Source organism: Bubalus kerabau, chromosome 4, assembly GCF_029407905.1.
Source record: "Bubalus kerabau isolate K-KA32 ecotype Philippines breed swamp buffalo chromosome 4, PCC_UOA_SB_1v2, whole genome shotgun sequence".
Classification (NCBI taxonomy): domain Eukaryota; kingdom Metazoa; phylum Chordata; class Mammalia; order Artiodactyla; family Bovidae; genus Bubalus; species Bubalus kerabau.
The window spans coordinates 95896197-95913398 of record NC_073627.1 but is presented as its reverse complement, the minus strand read 5'-3'; the positions used below and the strand labels follow the sequence as shown (position 1 = coordinate 95913398).

Sequence of the window (17202 nt, the reverse complement as noted above, 5' to 3'; positions counted from 1 at the left end):
CATGTCACTGATAACCACTGGTTCATGGAGGATAAGAAACCTGTGGTGAAATTTTGAACCCTACCCAAAGCTTGGAGCCATCCCAACAATTGTAAATTTACAGCCTGAAGCACAGCTACCTCAGACAACTCACAGAGATGTGATCAGGAAGGGGATGCCTGTTACTGTGTGCCACTGATACTTGTGGTTGTTATGCAGAAAAAGCTGAAACAAAATGTTAAGTTTAGCAATTCCTTAATATCAAATATATGATATGCTAACACATTATTTTTTGGTGTCTAGTTATTTATATCTTTGGAGGTAAAATTTACACATAACAAAATGAATACATCTTAAATATCAGTCAATAAGCTTTGACAAATAGTATGTAACCGAGCAATTCAAAACACTGTCAAGATAGAAACATTACCATATCTAAAGAAAGTTCCCTCATGCCCCATCCCAATTTATTCCCACCCATCACCCATAAACACTGTCTTACTTTTTTGTTCTACCAGAGCACAGTTTTATCTGTCCTAGACTGTCATATAAATAGAATCCTAAAGTAGGTACTTTTCTGTTAAGCCTTATTATACTCACCATTATGTTTTGGAGATTCATCAATGTTGCATGTATCAGTAGTTTGCTCCTTTGTATTGATGAGTACTATCCCAAGTTACAGATGTACTGCAGTTTGTTTACTCATTCTTGATGCATACCTGGACTCTATCCATTTTGGGGTCTGATGAGTGAAGTGTCTATGAACATTTTAATGCAAGACTTACTGTAGATGTTTATTATCATTTATCTTGAGAAATTAAAATAAAAGATATGCAGAATTAATATTGTTCAGATGACCATATTATCCAAAAGCTATCTACAGATTCAGTGCAAACCCTATCAAAATACCAATAGCATTTTTCACAGAACTAGAATAAATAATCCCAAAATTTGTATGGGAACAAACAAACAAAAAGAACCAGAATAGCCAAGATAGTCTTTAAAATGAGGACAAAGCTGGAGGTATCGTGCTTCCTGATTTCAACCTATACTTCAAAGCTACAGTTATCCAAATAGTATGGTACTGGAACAAAAACAGACGCATAGATCAATGAAGCAGAATAGAGAACCCAAAAGCAAGCCAACACTCATATGGTCAGTTAATCTACGACAAAGGAAGCAAGAATATATACTGGGGGAAAAACATCCTCTTCAATAAACAGTGTTGGAAAAACTGGATGGCTATGTAGAAAAGAAAAAACAAGACTACTTTCCCATTCCAAGTACAAGATATAGAAGCAACCTAAGGGTCCACCAACAGATGAATGGATAAAAAAGATATGAGATGTATACACACATACCATACACACACACACACACACACATATATAATAGAGTATTACTCAGCCATTAAAAAGAATGAAATCTTGTCATTTGTGTCAACTTATATGCACCTATAGGGTTTATTCTCAGTGAAATAAGTCAGATCAGATCAGATCAGTCACTCAGTTGTGTCCGACTCTTGGCGACCCCATGAATCGCAGCATGCCAGGCCTCCCTGTCCATCACCAACTCCCAGAGTTCACCCAGACTCACGTCCATCGAGTCAGTGATGCCATCCAGCCATCTCATCCTCTGTCGTCCCCTTCTCCTCTTGCCCCCAATCCCTTCCAGCATCAGAGTCTTTTCCAATGAGTCAACTCTTCGCATGAGGTGGCCAAAGTACTGGAGTTTCAGCTTTAGCATCATTCCTTCCAAGGAAATCCCAGGGCTGATCTCCTTCAGAATGGACTGGTTGGATCTCCTTCCAGTCCAAGGGACTCTCAAGAGTCTTCTCCATACCACAGTTCAAAAGCATCAATTCTTCGGTGCTCAGCCTTCTTCACAGTCCAACTCTCACATCCATACGTGACCACAGGAAAAACCATAGCCTTGACTAGACAAACCTTTGTTGGCAAAGTAATGTCTCTGCTTTTGAATATGCTATCTAGGTTTGTCATAACTTTCCTTCCAAGGAGTAAGCGTCTTTTAATTTCATGGCTGCAGTCACCATCTGTAGTGATTTTGGAGCCCAGAAAAATAAAGTCTGACACTGTTTCCATTGTTTCCCCATCTATTTCCCATGAAGTGATAGAGAAAGACAAATATTGGATTATCTCACTTATATGTGTATACTCAAAGTTAAAACAAATGAACAACAAAACAGACTCATACAGAGAAAAAATTGGTGGCTGCCAGAGGAGGTAGCAGGATGAGTTAAGTAGGTGAGTAGTATTAAGATACATGGACTTACAAAATAAGTCAAAGAGATACAATGTACACATAGGATATACAGCCAATTATATTGTAACAACTTTTTATGGTGGTGGATAGTAACTAACCTTTATTAGGTCATCATTTTGCAATATACACAAATATTGAATTGCTATATTTTTTTCTTGAAACTAGTATAATAAGTCCACTGTATTTAAGTAAGCAAAGAACAAATGGTTTGCCAGTTTATTATCAGGTTAATTGTTGTTTTATTATAGAGTTGTAGGAGTTCTTTATAAATTTTGTATGCAAGTCCTTTGTCAGGTATATATATTTTAAATATTTCATTTAATTCTTAAATATATTCAGATATTGATAGTGTAGTTTTAAAAACAACATATTTATTTTGAAATAATTTTCTTCCCAAATGGTAACTTCTTTAAATCTATAGTACAAAGTCATAACCAGAATATTAAAATCATAGAGTTAAATAAAACTCTGAAAAACATACACAGAAATTCTAAAATTTATTCAAATAATCCTTAAAAATATGGAAAGAATAGATAAACAAATTAGAAATGAAACCAACAGAAAATTAAAGAGAAAAATGTAGACAGAAGCCTAATCATATCAATAATTACTTATATTTTAATGGACTGCACATTCCAATTATCTTGGCAAGTCTCTTGGAATAAACTGAGAAGCTGGTTCTAAACTATACAGGTACATATATGGAAAGTCAAAACAACTATAATGGGCAAATCTTTAAAAGAAAAGCAAATTTGGAATCCTCATACTATCTGACTTCAGAATTTACTATAAAGCTACACTGATGAAGGCAGTATGGTACTGATCTATGTCTTTATTGATCTATATTCTTAGGCTAATAGTACAGAATCACAAAGCAGACTCAGACTTATACAGTTAACTGATTTTTAACAGTTACCAAGGTAATTCTATGAGGAAAGGATGATTTTCCAAAAAAAAAAAAAAATGTTTTTCCATGAGGAAATAAATGAAAGTGAAGCATTTTCTTTTCATAGCACTTAAAAAAGTAACTTGAGACAGACCAGAGACCTAAATACAAGAACTAAAATCAAAGTTTCTAAAGGGAAAAAAAGACAGGAGAAGATCTTTATGATGTTGGGTGAGATAAGAATTTCTTAGAACACAGAGGGTACAAACTATAAAAGAAAATAAAAACGATTGAATGAACTTTCAAATTCAAAATTGTGCTCTTTGAAAAACAAGGTTAAGAAAGCAAAAGGTGAGACTTATATTTGGGAAAGATACTTGTAAAACATATATACAACATAAATTTGTAACTAGAGTATACACAGAACACATGATTCAATAATAAGACAACTCTATGACACCTATGAATGTTTTTTTTTTTTTAATGTGCAGAAGATTTGAACATACTTTCCCACAAAAAAATAGCCATTTAATTCTTGAAAAGATACTTAACATCACTAGACACTATAGAAACACAAATTCAAACCATGATGAAATACCAATATTCACTCACTAGAAATATAAAAACTAAAAAGACAGACAATTCCAAGTGTTGACAAGGATATAGAGCAACTAGGATTCTCATAACATGCTGGTTCCACATGCACAGTGAGAGAGCGTTCCTGGAAGACAGTTTGGCAGTGTCTTATACAGTTAAATATATATTAACCTTATATCCTAATATCTCTCATCACAAATATTTACCTAAAACAAAGGAACACATATGCCAGGATAATTCATGTACATGACTGTTCATAGCAGAATTATAAATAACCAAAGACTAAAAACAATACAAATGTCATTCAACTGGTACATAAAGAAAGTGTAGCATATCCTTAGAATGGAATAGATTCAGCAATAAAAAAGAACAAACTATAGGTACGTGCACCAACATAAACAAACTGCCAAGTGAAATAAGCCAGAGACCAAGGTGATATAGTGCTGATCAGTGCTTACCTATAGCCAGGGGTTGAGAAAGATAACTGACTTCAAAAGAGTTAAGAGAAAGCATTTGAAGTCATGAAAGATACTTGATTGTGATATTGATGAGACAAATGTCCACAATGGCCAATATCAAACTTCACATTTACAGTGAGGCAATTTTATTAAAAATAAACTATACCCCCCTCTCCCACACACACACACAAAACTAAGAAAATACATACAGGGAAAGTTTATCAAATCAGACAATATCAACACTAAAATCTTCTAATTCTTTAATTATTTGGTTTTGTGTTATAAGGGAAAAAATAATGAATGGATGACTGAGCATGAGCCCAATCCATCCTTTCTCTTTCCTAGAAATGAATGACTCCATCTGGATGGGGAATTCATCAAAATGATGCCATGTTAAAATGGAACATAAATGGAATACAAATTAAAGTTTTTTCTACTTAAAAATTCTTTTCAATTTTCAGATAATTCACAAAGAGAAAGTTGAAATAATCATGTGAAATTCAATAGCATATTAGGCCTGGTTTTTCCATTCCGGCTCCCTTTATTTTGGTACTGGGAAGTGGTTTATCACATCTTCACGCATGCACGCACGCTAAGTCACTTCAGTAGTGTCCAACTCTGTGCGACCCCATGGACAGCAACCCACCAGGCTCTTCTGTCCATGGAATTCTCTAGGCAAGAATACTGGAGTGTGTTGCCATTTCCTTCTCCACATCTTCAGCCACTCTCAAACACAGGACACACTACTTTCCACCAAGGACCACCTTGACAGGTATGAGAAAGTTATTAATAACAAATATCATTATAACTCTTTCATCATTATTATGTCTTGCCTCATTCATCTGAAAAAATTGACTCAGTGCTTACATGACAGGGGTAATATAAGAAGGCAGGTTTGGTAGTTAGCCACATAAACAGACAAATATAATTGATATAGGGAATATATATATGTTATATTAACCATAGATGCAGGTCTTCCTTGAACACCATCAGTGGGACACTGTTGCAGCTGCTTTATAAAAATTATCCCATGTAGTGCTCTCAATAAACCTATAGATTTATAGTATTATTCCCATGTTACAGAAAAGGAAATGAGTCAAATAAAGTATGAAACTTGTCCAAGCTACGCATAAATTTCATGTTCTCTCTACTATGCCACGTGCTGTCTATTCTAAATATTATGAGAATAGCAAAAATAAATAAATGAATAAATAATTAGATAAAATAATCAGTATTGTACTTCCCTGGTGGTCCAGTGGTTGATAATCTGCCTGCCAATGTAGAGGAAATGGGTTTGATCCCTGATCCAGGAAGACCCCACACGTCACAGAGCAACTAAGCCTGAGCACCACAACCACTGAGCCTGTGCTCTAGATCCTGCTAGCCAGAACCACTGAGTCCACATGCTGCAACTATTGAAGCCCATGCACCTAGAGACTGTGCTCTGCAACAAGAGAAGCCAACTCAATTAGAGCCCATGAACCACAATGAAGAATAGCCCTTGTCCTGGGTGTTCACTGGAAGGACTGATGCTGAGGCTGAAACTCCAATACTTTGGCCACCTCATGCGAAGAGTTGACTCATTGGAAAAGACCCTGATGCTGGGAGGGATAGGGGGCAGGAGGAGACGGGGACGACAGAGGATGAGATGGCTGGATGGCATCACCAACTCGATGCATATGAGTTTGGGCAGACCCCAGGAGTTGGTGATGGACAGGGAGGCCCGGCGTGCTGTGACTCAAGGGGCCGCAAAGAGTCGGACATGACTGAGTAACTGAACTGAACTGAACCACAACTAGAGAAACGCTGCATGTAGCAATGAACACCCAGTGCAGCCAAAATAAACTTAAATAAATAAATACAATTTAAAATAATCAGATATATTATTCCTGCCTTTAAGCAACTGACAATTTTATAATCTATGAACTCAAAACAGGCAGGACAACTGACTTACAGCATGAATAACACACTTATATGCATGAATATACACAGGTGTATGAAACAGGTGGGTACACAGACAGACTCATCTAAAACGATACCTAAAAGCACAATTTAAAATACAATGGTCACAGTTCAAAATTAAATGCTCAAGTTGGAAATCTCTCCTCTCAAGGAATCTTTTTGAGTTGCCAGGCATAGAGCCAAAATCTGACTGCAAATAGCTTTGCTTTATTTTCAAAGCTTTTCTTTTTACTTCCTCTGTTATAAACTCCTTAAAGATAGGCACAGTGCCATATAAGTACCTTGAAGTCCCTGCAATGTCTTTATCGAAGCTAATTTGAAAATATTGTTTAAATGCTGAGTACATGCACACGTTTTTAAGAAAAAAATGGACATTTGGGTTCTGATTCTTAGCAATCCTTATTTATTTCAATCTAACGTTAGTGTCCTCTCAGCCCTAACACCTATATTCTAATTAAAATTCACACTAGTTTCAAATCCTTAATACAGAATACAGCATGCTTGTCACACAAGTGGCTTCAGTTCAGTTTAAGTCACTCAGTCATAGCCAACTCTTTGCAACCCCATGGAGCGCAGCACACCCGGCTTCCCTGTCCTTCACCATCTCCCAGAGCCTGCTCAAACTCATGTCCATTGAGTCCATGATGCCATCCAACCATCTCATCCTCTGTCATCTCTATCTCTTCCTGCCTTCAATCTTTCCCAGCAGCAAGGCCTTTTCTAATGAGTCAGCTCTTTGCATCAGGTGGCCAAAGTACTGCAGTTTCAGCTTCAGCATCAGTCCGTCCAATGAATATTCAGGATTGATTATATTTAGGATTGTCTGATCTCCTTGCAGTCCAAATGACTCTCAAGAGTCTTTGCCAACACCACAGTGCAAAAGCATCAATTCTTTGGTGCTCAGTCTTTTTATTGTCCAGCTCTCATGACTACTAGAAAAACCATAGCTTTGACTAGCCCGACCTTTGTTAGCAAAGTAATGTCTCTGCTTTTCAGTATGCTGTCTAGGTTGGTCATAACTTTTCTTCCAAGCAGCAAACATCTTTTAATTTTGTGGCTGCAGTCACCATCTGCAGTGATTACTGAGCCCAAGAAAATAAAGTCTGTCACTGTTTCCATTGTTTCCCCATCTTTTTGCCATGAAATGATGGGACCGGATGCCATGATCTTCGTTTTCTGAATGTTGAGCTTTAAGCCAGCTTTTTTACTCTCCTCTTTCACTTTCATCAAGAGGCTCTTTAGTTCTTCTTCACTTTCTGCCACTAAGTGTGGTGTTATCTACATATCTGAGGTTATTGATATTTCTCCTGCAATCTCGATTCCAGCTTGTGCTTCATCCAGCCCAGGATGATGTAGTCTCCATGCGAGTTAAATGAACAGGGTGACAATATACAGCCTTGACGTACTAATTGCCCAATTTTGAACTATTCCATTGTTCCGTGTCCGGTTCTAACTGCTTCTTCTTGAGCTGCATGCAGATTTTTCAGGAGGCAGGTAAGACGGTCTCTTATTCCCATCTCTTTCAGAATTTTCCAGTTTGTCACATCCACACAGTCAAGGCTTCAGTGTAGTCAATGAAGCAAAAGTAGATGTTTTTCTGGAATTCTCTTGCTTTTTTGATGAGCCAATGGATGTTAGAAGTTTGATCTCTGGTGCCTCTGCCCTTTCTAAATCCAGCTTGTACATCTGGAAGTTCTCAGTTCTTGTACTATTGAAGACTAATTTGTACTATTGAAGACTAACTATGGAAGATTTTTAGCATTAACTTGCTAGCATGTGAAATGAGTGCAAATATGTGGTAGTTTGAACATTGTTTGTCATTTCCCTTCTTTGAGACTGAAATGAAAACTGACATTTTCCAGTCCTGTGGCCACTGCTGAGTTTTCCAAATTTGCTGGCATATTGAGTGCAGCACTTTCACAGCATCATCTTTTAGGATTTGAAAAAGCTCAACTGGAATTCCATCACCTCCACTAGGTTTGTTCATGTGATGCTTCCTAAGGTCTACTTGACTTCACACTCCAAGATGTCTGGCTCTAGATGAGGGATCACACTCTCATGGTTATCTGGGTCATAAAGATCTTTTTTGTATAGTACTTCTGTGTATTCTTGCCACCTCTTCTTAATATCTTCTGCTTCTGTTAGGTCCATATCATTTCTGTCCTTTCTTGTGCCCATCTTTGCATGAAATATTCCCTTGAAAATATCTCTGATTTTCTTGTAGCAATCTCTAATCTTTCCCATCCTATTGTTTTCCTCTATTTCTTTGCATTGTTCACTTAGCAAGGCTTTCTTATCTTTCTTTGCTATTTTTTGGAACTCTGCATTCAGATGTGCATCTGTTTCTCCTTTGTTTTTCTCTTCTCTTTTTTTTTTTTTTTTTTTCTGGCTATTTGTAAGGCCTTCTAAGACAACCATTTTGCCTTTTTGCATTTCTTCTGTCTTGGGGATGGTTTTGATCTCTGCCTCCTATACAGTGTCATGAACTTCCATCCATAGTTCTTCAGACACTCTTTCTTTTTTTTTTTTTTTTTTTTAAATTTTATTTTATTTTTAAACTTAACAGACACTCTTTCTATCAGATCAAACCCCTTGAATCAATTTGTCACTTCTACTGTAAAATTGTAAGGGATTTGATTCAGGTCATACCAGAATGGCTGAGTGGTTTTCCCTACTTTCTTAAATTTAAGTCTGAATTTGGCAATAAGGAATTCATGATCTGCACCACAGTCCACTCCTGGTCTTGTTATTGCTGACTGTATAGAGCTTCTCTATCTTTGGCTGCAAAGAATAGAATTAATCTGATTTTGATATAGACCATCTGGTGATATCCAGAGTCATCTCTTGTGTTGTTGGAAGAGGGTGTTTGCTATGACCTTAGAGTCATAGCAGAGTCAGAGTCTCTTAGCAAAACTCTTAGCCTTTGACCTGCTTCACTTTGTACCCCAAGGCCAAACTTGCCTGTTACTTCAGGTATCTCTTGACTTCCTACTTTTGCATTTTAGTCCCCTGTGATGAAAAGGACATCTTTTTGGGGTGTTAGTTCTAGAAGGTTTTGTAGGCCTTCATATAACCATTCAGCTTCTCCAGCATTAGTGGTTGGGGTATAGACTTGGATTACTGTCATATTGAATGGTTTGCCTCGGAAATGAATGGAGATCAAACCAAGTGGCTTCAGGGACAGTCACTTCAACCTGAATGCTAAAAGACTGGTCTAGGGTCCAGGAAAAGAAATAAAAGTAAAGAAAGAAGTATTCCACATCTCCAGACTCTGCTGTTTTTAGGGAAGTAGCTACAAACCAAGGTTTGTTTCTTATTCACCCATCACTTCTGTATTTCGTCTTGACTGTGAACTCAGTCAAGTCATTAACCTCCCGGAGTCCCAATTTTCTCATCTGCCAAGTGTAGGTAATTAAAGTAATCCTAATTTTGCTGGGCTGTTGCAAGGTTTATCTGTGACAATATGTGTGAAGACAAATGAAAATGTCTCAAATATCTTACAAACATTTACCTATTATAAGCATATGCATTTAAATAGCATTGCTACAGCTGAGTTCATGCAGGATTGATAGAGGACTTAAGCTTAGGTGAAATCTAAGTTTCCTTGATTCTTGCATTTAAGAAGCCTGAAAGTTGGGTGATCCAGCTGGAAAGGAAAGTGACCCTCAGCATGAGGATAGAGTGAGATGCCAAAGATGGGAAGAGAGCAGAAACAGGGAGAGCCCAGGAGAGAGGCTGTTTAATGTTTGAAACCAGTTCCAAGCTAAATTAGAAACATGAGCCTACATACCTGTAACTTACCTCATTGGTATATAATCTGTAACCTGAGAGCCCCTCACAGAGAAGTAAAAATAGCAATGCTCTTCAGCAGCCAGGGGCTCTGCTAAGTGAATGAGGGTGGGCATGGGGAAGGGCAAAGGGACCAGAAAGAGAATTTCAGTCCTCTGGTACAGAGGAGAACTCTTCCTCCTCTCTCCTCTGGGTGATGGCAGGGCGCGAGTGGCCAACAGAGGTGACATCAAGGACGGAACAAGGCAACCTTCAGGGGAGAGGAGGTCATGCTGCCTTAGAGTCACCCAATGCTATGACATTTCCTCCAAACTGGAATGTCATTAAGTTCCAAGACTCCCTGCTCCTGCCACTATCGAGATGAGTAAACTCATCTATGAGAGGCATGGCTGGTGCGGGCGCAGAGCAGAGGAGGCTGCCACTCCAGGCATGGAGCTGGCATCCAGTGGGATGAAGCAGCAACTGGCTGAATGGTCACCCATTTTCCACAAATACTTATTCCCTCATTGAATGAGTGAGTTTGTGCAGCCCCAGAGAGCAATGAGGTCCCCTCCCTCAGTTTAGGAGCCAACCCTGTGCCACACTTCACCATCAACTGTTCATGTGATTGAGGAAAACTTTGGCCTTGGTTGTGCCTGTGTGTACTCAGACACTCAGTTACCTCCAACTCTTTGTGACCCCATGGACTGTAACCCGTCAGGCTCCTCTGTCCATGGAATTCTCCAGGCAAGAATACTGCAGTGGATTGCCATTTCCTTCTTCAGGGGATTTTCCCCACCTAGTGATCAAACCCATGTCTTTTGCATTGGCAGGCGAATTCTTTACCACTGCACCGCTGATGAAGTCCCTTGTCCTTGGTTAACACCTATTATATGAAGAAAGCAACCAAGTAGCAAGGGGATGAAGCTAATTTTTCATTCTTCACACTAAAAAATAGCACTTGGGAATGTTTTTCCACATTCTCTGGAATGATCATATACTGGATGCTTTTAAAAGAATAAACACACTTTGCCGAACTCCTAATGTTGATTCAACCTTACTGGCATGAAAAAAAAAAAAAGAAGAAGAAGAAGAAGAGTATCATGGAAGATCTTAGATCTCAAGATGGTCCAGAATTTCAAATCCTCTAAAAAATAAAGAAAACCAAACCAAAATTTTAAATTGTATAATCCATGCCCTTTGACTAAGTAAATTTCACTCTGCTATTTCAACAAGTTTTAGGCTTACTTTGTAAACCTCTGTTTGGTCATGTAAATGGGCTTCGTTCATTCACTGTGTAAGTATTCAAATCATCTTCCTGTCGCCATTTGAAGAAGGTAGAACCTTGTTTTCAATCTGCCTCTTCTGCATAGATGACTTACCAAAGCTTCATTTACTATGAAGAAGTCACAAAGAAGGCTCGTGAGCTCTGCCTGGCTTCCTGAGAAGAAGGGAGGTTCATTCCTCCCAAAAGCTGTCAGGAAGGTGGTTACCAGGGACATGGAAAAAAAGTCTGTCACTGTTTCCATTGTCTCCCCATCTCTTTGCCATGAAGTGATGAGACAGGATGCCATGATCTTAGTTTTTTGAATGTTGAGTTTTAAATCAGCTTTTTAACCCTCCTTTTTCACTTTCATCAAGGGGCTCTTTAATTCCTCTTTGCATTATATCTTCCTAGATGAGATGAGTATCTGCTGTTGCTACTGCCCAGCATCTGTTCTTCATGTCCCTGGTACCATCTTCCTGACAGCTTTTGGAAGGAATGAACCTTCCACTGACTGTTGCTTTGTGAGGTTTTCAACTTCTTACATACTACCTGTGAACAAATATGTGTTTGACTCAAATTAAACCAACCAGATTCTCTTTCCTTGAAATCTGAATCCTAAGCAAAGTGTTACAAGAATGTTACAAAGAATGTTATGAGGATGTTCAAATGGCTAGCTCTCTTTTATCCTGACACTTTACATTTTGACTTTGAAGAGTTTCTCCAGGAGTTGTGCCATTAGATCCCAAAAGCTTCCATGCTTCTTCTCCATTCCAAGGACTGGTCTTAGTCTTGAGCTTTTTCTTGAATCCACAGTCCCACAGCCTTCAATAAATTCATTTCTTTTGTTTCTGATGTTACCCAGAGTAGGTCTGTTGCTTGAACTCAAGCATGCCTAATTGGAATAATAGGTAATGTTCTATTATAGAATATGAAGTCTCTCAGGTCTAGGCCTGCTTGGCCAAAATGAACTTGCTGCTCTTTCTCCAATCATGCAGACAGAGAGATGCCCAGTAATGAGCTCATGAAGTTGAGTAATAATTTCAGACAATTGCTTTTCAGTCTCCCTAGAGCTCTAATTAGAATCATTTATTTGTCTTCAGTTCAGGCAACCTTTGCTGTGGAGGTGAGGATCCTTGAAGGACATGGGGAGGATCTTCACATTATTTTGATCTGAGAAAAACCCTTCAGAATGATGTTGAAAACTTTGTAAAATACAGCCATACTGCTAAGCAATATTGAGCTATACCCCAAGCAAATATTTTTTCCACTTTCAGGGAAAATGGTCTTCATATGGAACTCCTCGCTTATGTTATGCCTTCTTGCTACTGTTCATTTTTTCTACCTTGGTAGTTACATTAGGATGTCATAGAGCTTTAAGATGTCTATACCATCTGAAACCATCAAAAATGTAACAACTGAATGTAAATAACAGTCTACCAGAAAAACATTCACAAGTACTGGCTTACGTACATAGAATGTAGTGAAACAGTTAATGGTGGAAAGATATTTGTGTGCTCAGAGAAAATATAGGCCTAATTGTTCTACAAAGCACAGCAGGAAATGACTGTCAGAAGTTATATACAGTACAGGGTACAAGCTAGTTTTTTGGCCTTCTACGTTACCAAATATCATTATAAAATTGAATCTCATAACTCTATAGCTATTCCCTGCTCCCATTTACTTTTCTTCAGAAGAAATTTTCCCCCTCTGTGGCATTAGTAACAGCGCCCATATTTCAACCGTCTGTGTTAATCTCAAGATCAAACCACAGCTTCTACCCCTTAGCTAAAGAGTTGCTTGGGATCAACTGTGCTTTGACACGTTCTTCCAATTTGTTATCCTTGCCTTCATAAAAATATGCATTTGGAAGTTTCATAAATTCTTTCTGGTCATTCCAGTTCCATTTGAAATCGTAATGTTATAATATGTAGAGCAGAAGCCCAGTAACCTACAAAGGTGACTCGAATAACAGCTACATAGATTTGAGTTAGGTGGTAGAAGAGTCCTGTCCAGTAAGTCTTCTATTCATGCATCTCATGGATTAGTCCCATTCATGGTGACTAATGTGGGATGACCTTTTAATATTAGAAAAAAACTTTACAGAATGGTGTATCTAAAGCACTTTGTAGAAAGATAAAGTACTTGCGTGTTCACCTTGGGAAAATGAGTAGTTGACTTCATTTTTACTTGTCAAAAATCATGAAGGATCTGAGATTTCACTCTACTGGCAAGCTAGCAAATTAGCCTGCCGCAGTTTTAGGAATACTGGCAGAATACACAAGATTCACTCTGAGTCAGAAACAAAGAACTCTGTTATTTGTAGCACATATCAATGTCAAGAACAATATATCTGTAACAGTTCCCCTGAACCTCAAATATCACAGAATGACATAGATGGGCCCAGTGGGCTGTATTACAGAAAAGGAACCCTGATCTCAGGGAACTCTCATGTTTTATAATGGGCGGTAGGCATGCCTGCCCTCCAGGCATGGTCTCTATGGAATGTCGTGTTTATTATACTGAACTATAAGGAAACGTGCCCCTCACTCAGCAGTGAGCGACTGTATCTTCTAAGACTGCTCACTATACAAACGTCATTGTAAACAGGGTTCAGAGTCAAGGCAATCACTGCCTCTGCATGCAAAACATGCAGAAACATGAGAGACCCAAGAGAGGATTGTCTCATGTTACCGACCTACATTCAGTGTTCTGAAAAATTTTAGAGACTGTTTTTAGATAAAGTGCAACCAAAATTGACAATACCCATTTAAGCTTAGTTCTCAGTAAGAGACCCATGACTTGGTCTTCCCACTCCAGACATCATGATCTGAGACATAATTGTCAGAAGGATGCATCTGACTCTGGAATCTCTCCTTAAGAATAACTGCAAAGCTTATTTTCTTCAGTTTGAGATATTAAACGGGTTCTTGTGAATGACTGACCCCACTCTATTGAATTAACTGTATGTTTGACTTACTGAAACTGTAGATGTACTTGCTATTTACCCTAAACATAGCATGGCACTTACTGTAGTGAGCACTTTGTGTACATTGTTTTATTAAACCTTTATAAAAATCTCAGTGTTATCTCCACTGTTGATATGTTAAAAAAAAAAAAAAAAAAAAAAGCTTCAATGACTAAAATACCCAATGTAACTAGTAAATAGCAAGATCGGGGTTTGAATTGAGGTCTGGCCAACCCAATTTGGGTGCTTTACTGCCTCTCCAAATAGCTGCTGCTGCTGCTAAGTCGCTTCAGTCGTGTCCAACTCTGTGCGACGCCATAGACGGCAGCCCACCAGGCTCCCCCGGCCATGGGATTCTCCAGGCAAGAACACTGGAGTGGGTTGCCATTTCCTTCTCCTCCAAATAGCTACTTAATGCTTAAATGTATGTGTATACATGGAAAAAAAAATCATAAATTCATCAATACAATGAGAATCTGTCCTTAACTATCAATCTTATCTTTCTAAAGTATTGGTTAAACTCTTAATTGGAATCGGTCCATCTCATATCCTAGTTCTGCAACTTAAGACTGAGGTGTAATTAAAGATCCTTACTTACCATTATTTCTAAACCCTCAGGACTGACAATGAAATTCCACCAAAAAGATTTGCCCAATCAAAAGTGCTACCATATCTTATACTCCAGAATAAGAATTAGGCTCTCTTAGATCTTTGGTCTGGAGAAGGCAATGGCACCCCACTCCAGTACTCTTGCCTGGAGAATCCCATGGATGGAGGAGCCTGGTAGGCTGCAGTCCATGGGGTCGCTAAGAGTTGGACACGACTGAGCGACTTCACTTTCACTTTTCACTTTCATGCATTGAGAAGGAAATGGCAACCCACTCCAGTGTTCTTGCCTGGAGAATCCCAGGGACAGGGGAGCCTGGTGGGCTGCCGTCTATGGAGTTGCACAGAGTCGGACACGACTGAAGCGACTTAGCAGCAGCAGCAGCAGCAGATCTTTGGCCAAAATCAACTTGCTGATTTTTCTTGACTAGTACAGATATGATAATAGTACACTGATAAAATTTGATAGTTTGTATTTTATGTTATCTGTTAATCATCTTTGACCTACAAGTCTACATCCCTTCTGATCTATACTAGCTCCCTGGAACCAATCAATATTTTGTCTAGAGGTAACATATCTAATCAAAAGTTAACATTGTATTGGAAATTGAGAATGGAGTAGGTGACAACACCACAGTATGGCTCATTACCAAAAAAATAAAATAAAATAAAATGAACAGAAACTGGCTCCAAACCTTGATTAAACAGGGAGAGTATTCAAACTAATTTATCATTGTAACATCAGATCATACTGACTCAAGGTCAGAAGGGACAAACACACACCATTCCAGGCAAAAGATGAAGATCGTTGTTTCAAAGAACAAGTCCTGTGCTTGATAAGAGAAGAAATATTATTTTATCAATATAAAGGGTCTTGACTTCCAGAAAAAAAAATTATTTACCTTTGAGAAAATATTTGATAGCTCCACTAGTAAGGAAGCCAGCATGTACCTGTTGGAAAGTTGGAAGAGAAACTTGAATTTGTATCCATGCTCACCCTCACTACAATACTTTGGCCACTTGATGCAAAGAACTGACTCATTTGAAAAGACCCTGATGCTGCAAAAGATTGAAGGCAAGAGAAGGGGACAACAGAGGATGAGATGGTTGGATGGCATCACCGACTCAATGGACATGAGTTTGAATTGGTGATGGACAGGAAGGCCTGGCGTACTGCAGTCCATGGGGTCACTAAGAGTTGGACATGACTGAGCAACTGAACTGGACTGAACTGAACTTACCCTCAGTTGGCTTCCCTGGTGGCTCAGAGGGGAAGCGTCTGCCTGCAATGCGGGAGACCCAGATTTGATCCCTGGATCAGGAAGATCCCCTGGAGAAGGAAATGGCAACCCACTCCTGTGTTCTTGCCTGAAGAATCCCATGGATAGAGGAGCCTGGTAGGCTTCAGTCCACAGGTTCTCAGAGTCAGATGTGACTGAGCGACTTTACTCACTTCACTCTTACTCTCACTCACAGGACTGAAGTCCACCCTTCTTTGTCCTGCTCCCACTTTGGAGGACAGCAAGAAGTAATTCCCCCCTGGCTAAAGCCCAGGGTACTCAAAAAGTGGAAAAACTTTGTGCTATGGAAGAAGAGGTAATTTCTCTAGGGAACTGTTAGAACAGTCAGGGTGAGAGCCTTGCAAAGTGGGCATGTGGATTGTGAGCACAAACCATAAGGCAGAAGAGCCTGGTTGGGAGTATAGGGAACTCCAAGCAAGCCATCATCATCTCCTTACAAAGACCTATGGCTTTGGAAGATATCCTTTTAGATAGAAAATTGAGTGGGTTAGATCTATAATCTTTGTTTCTCCAATAGTATAACATTTCTCTGAAATTAGGTTAGACTTTCAGTAATTAACCTTGTATGTGCCTATGAATTCTAACCAATGAGATTGAGATTGAATAATAGTACTCACTCCCCACCCACATTTCTTCCTGCATTTAAATGGAGAAGGTGATTGTACTTCTCAGACGGTCCAAAGTCACAGTCAACAGTAAGGACCCTCGATCCTGCAGTCATGTTCTTCAGGGAATAGCAGATGATTATTCCCAAGTCTTGTGAAGGCAGTTTTGGCAACAGGGCTCACTGACCTCTAGGCTACATCTGCAAGGCTCAAAATTCAACTTTGAAAGTGCATTGTGTAATTGTTATTGCTGTAATCCTTTCTGTTTGCCATTGCATTAATTTCTGCTAGTACTGGACTTGCAAAGTGGTGAAACCCAGAAATGAAAGGAAACAAATGCTCCTTCTTCCAACAAAGGACACTCTATAGATCTATTTGCCCTTTGCCAGGAAGAAAGTAGCTTTCAGACAGAGTTCTTGATCCTCTAGATATTTTATTTAATTGCTTCATGTTAACTGGTATACATGTGGTGTGTATTTTACAAAACTAAGATGAATCATTGACATATACACACTGCTGCTGCTC

At 38.8% G+C, this 17202-nt stretch overlaps 1 long non-coding RNA gene across 2 annotated transcripts in view; it reads right to left on the bottom strand.

Moving 5' to 3' along the window:
- Positions 1-3606: 3606 nt before the first annotated feature.
- The window catches only part of LOC129650000 (uncharacterized), a 104522-nt gene continuing 90926 nt past the window's right edge, over positions 3607-17202 (bottom strand). For both annotated transcript variants that reach the window (XR_008713519.1, XR_008713520.1), the window contains one exon: positions 3607-4967. This is a non-coding gene — a long non-coding RNA (uncharacterized LOC129650000). The remainder of the gene's footprint in view (positions 4968-17202) is intronic.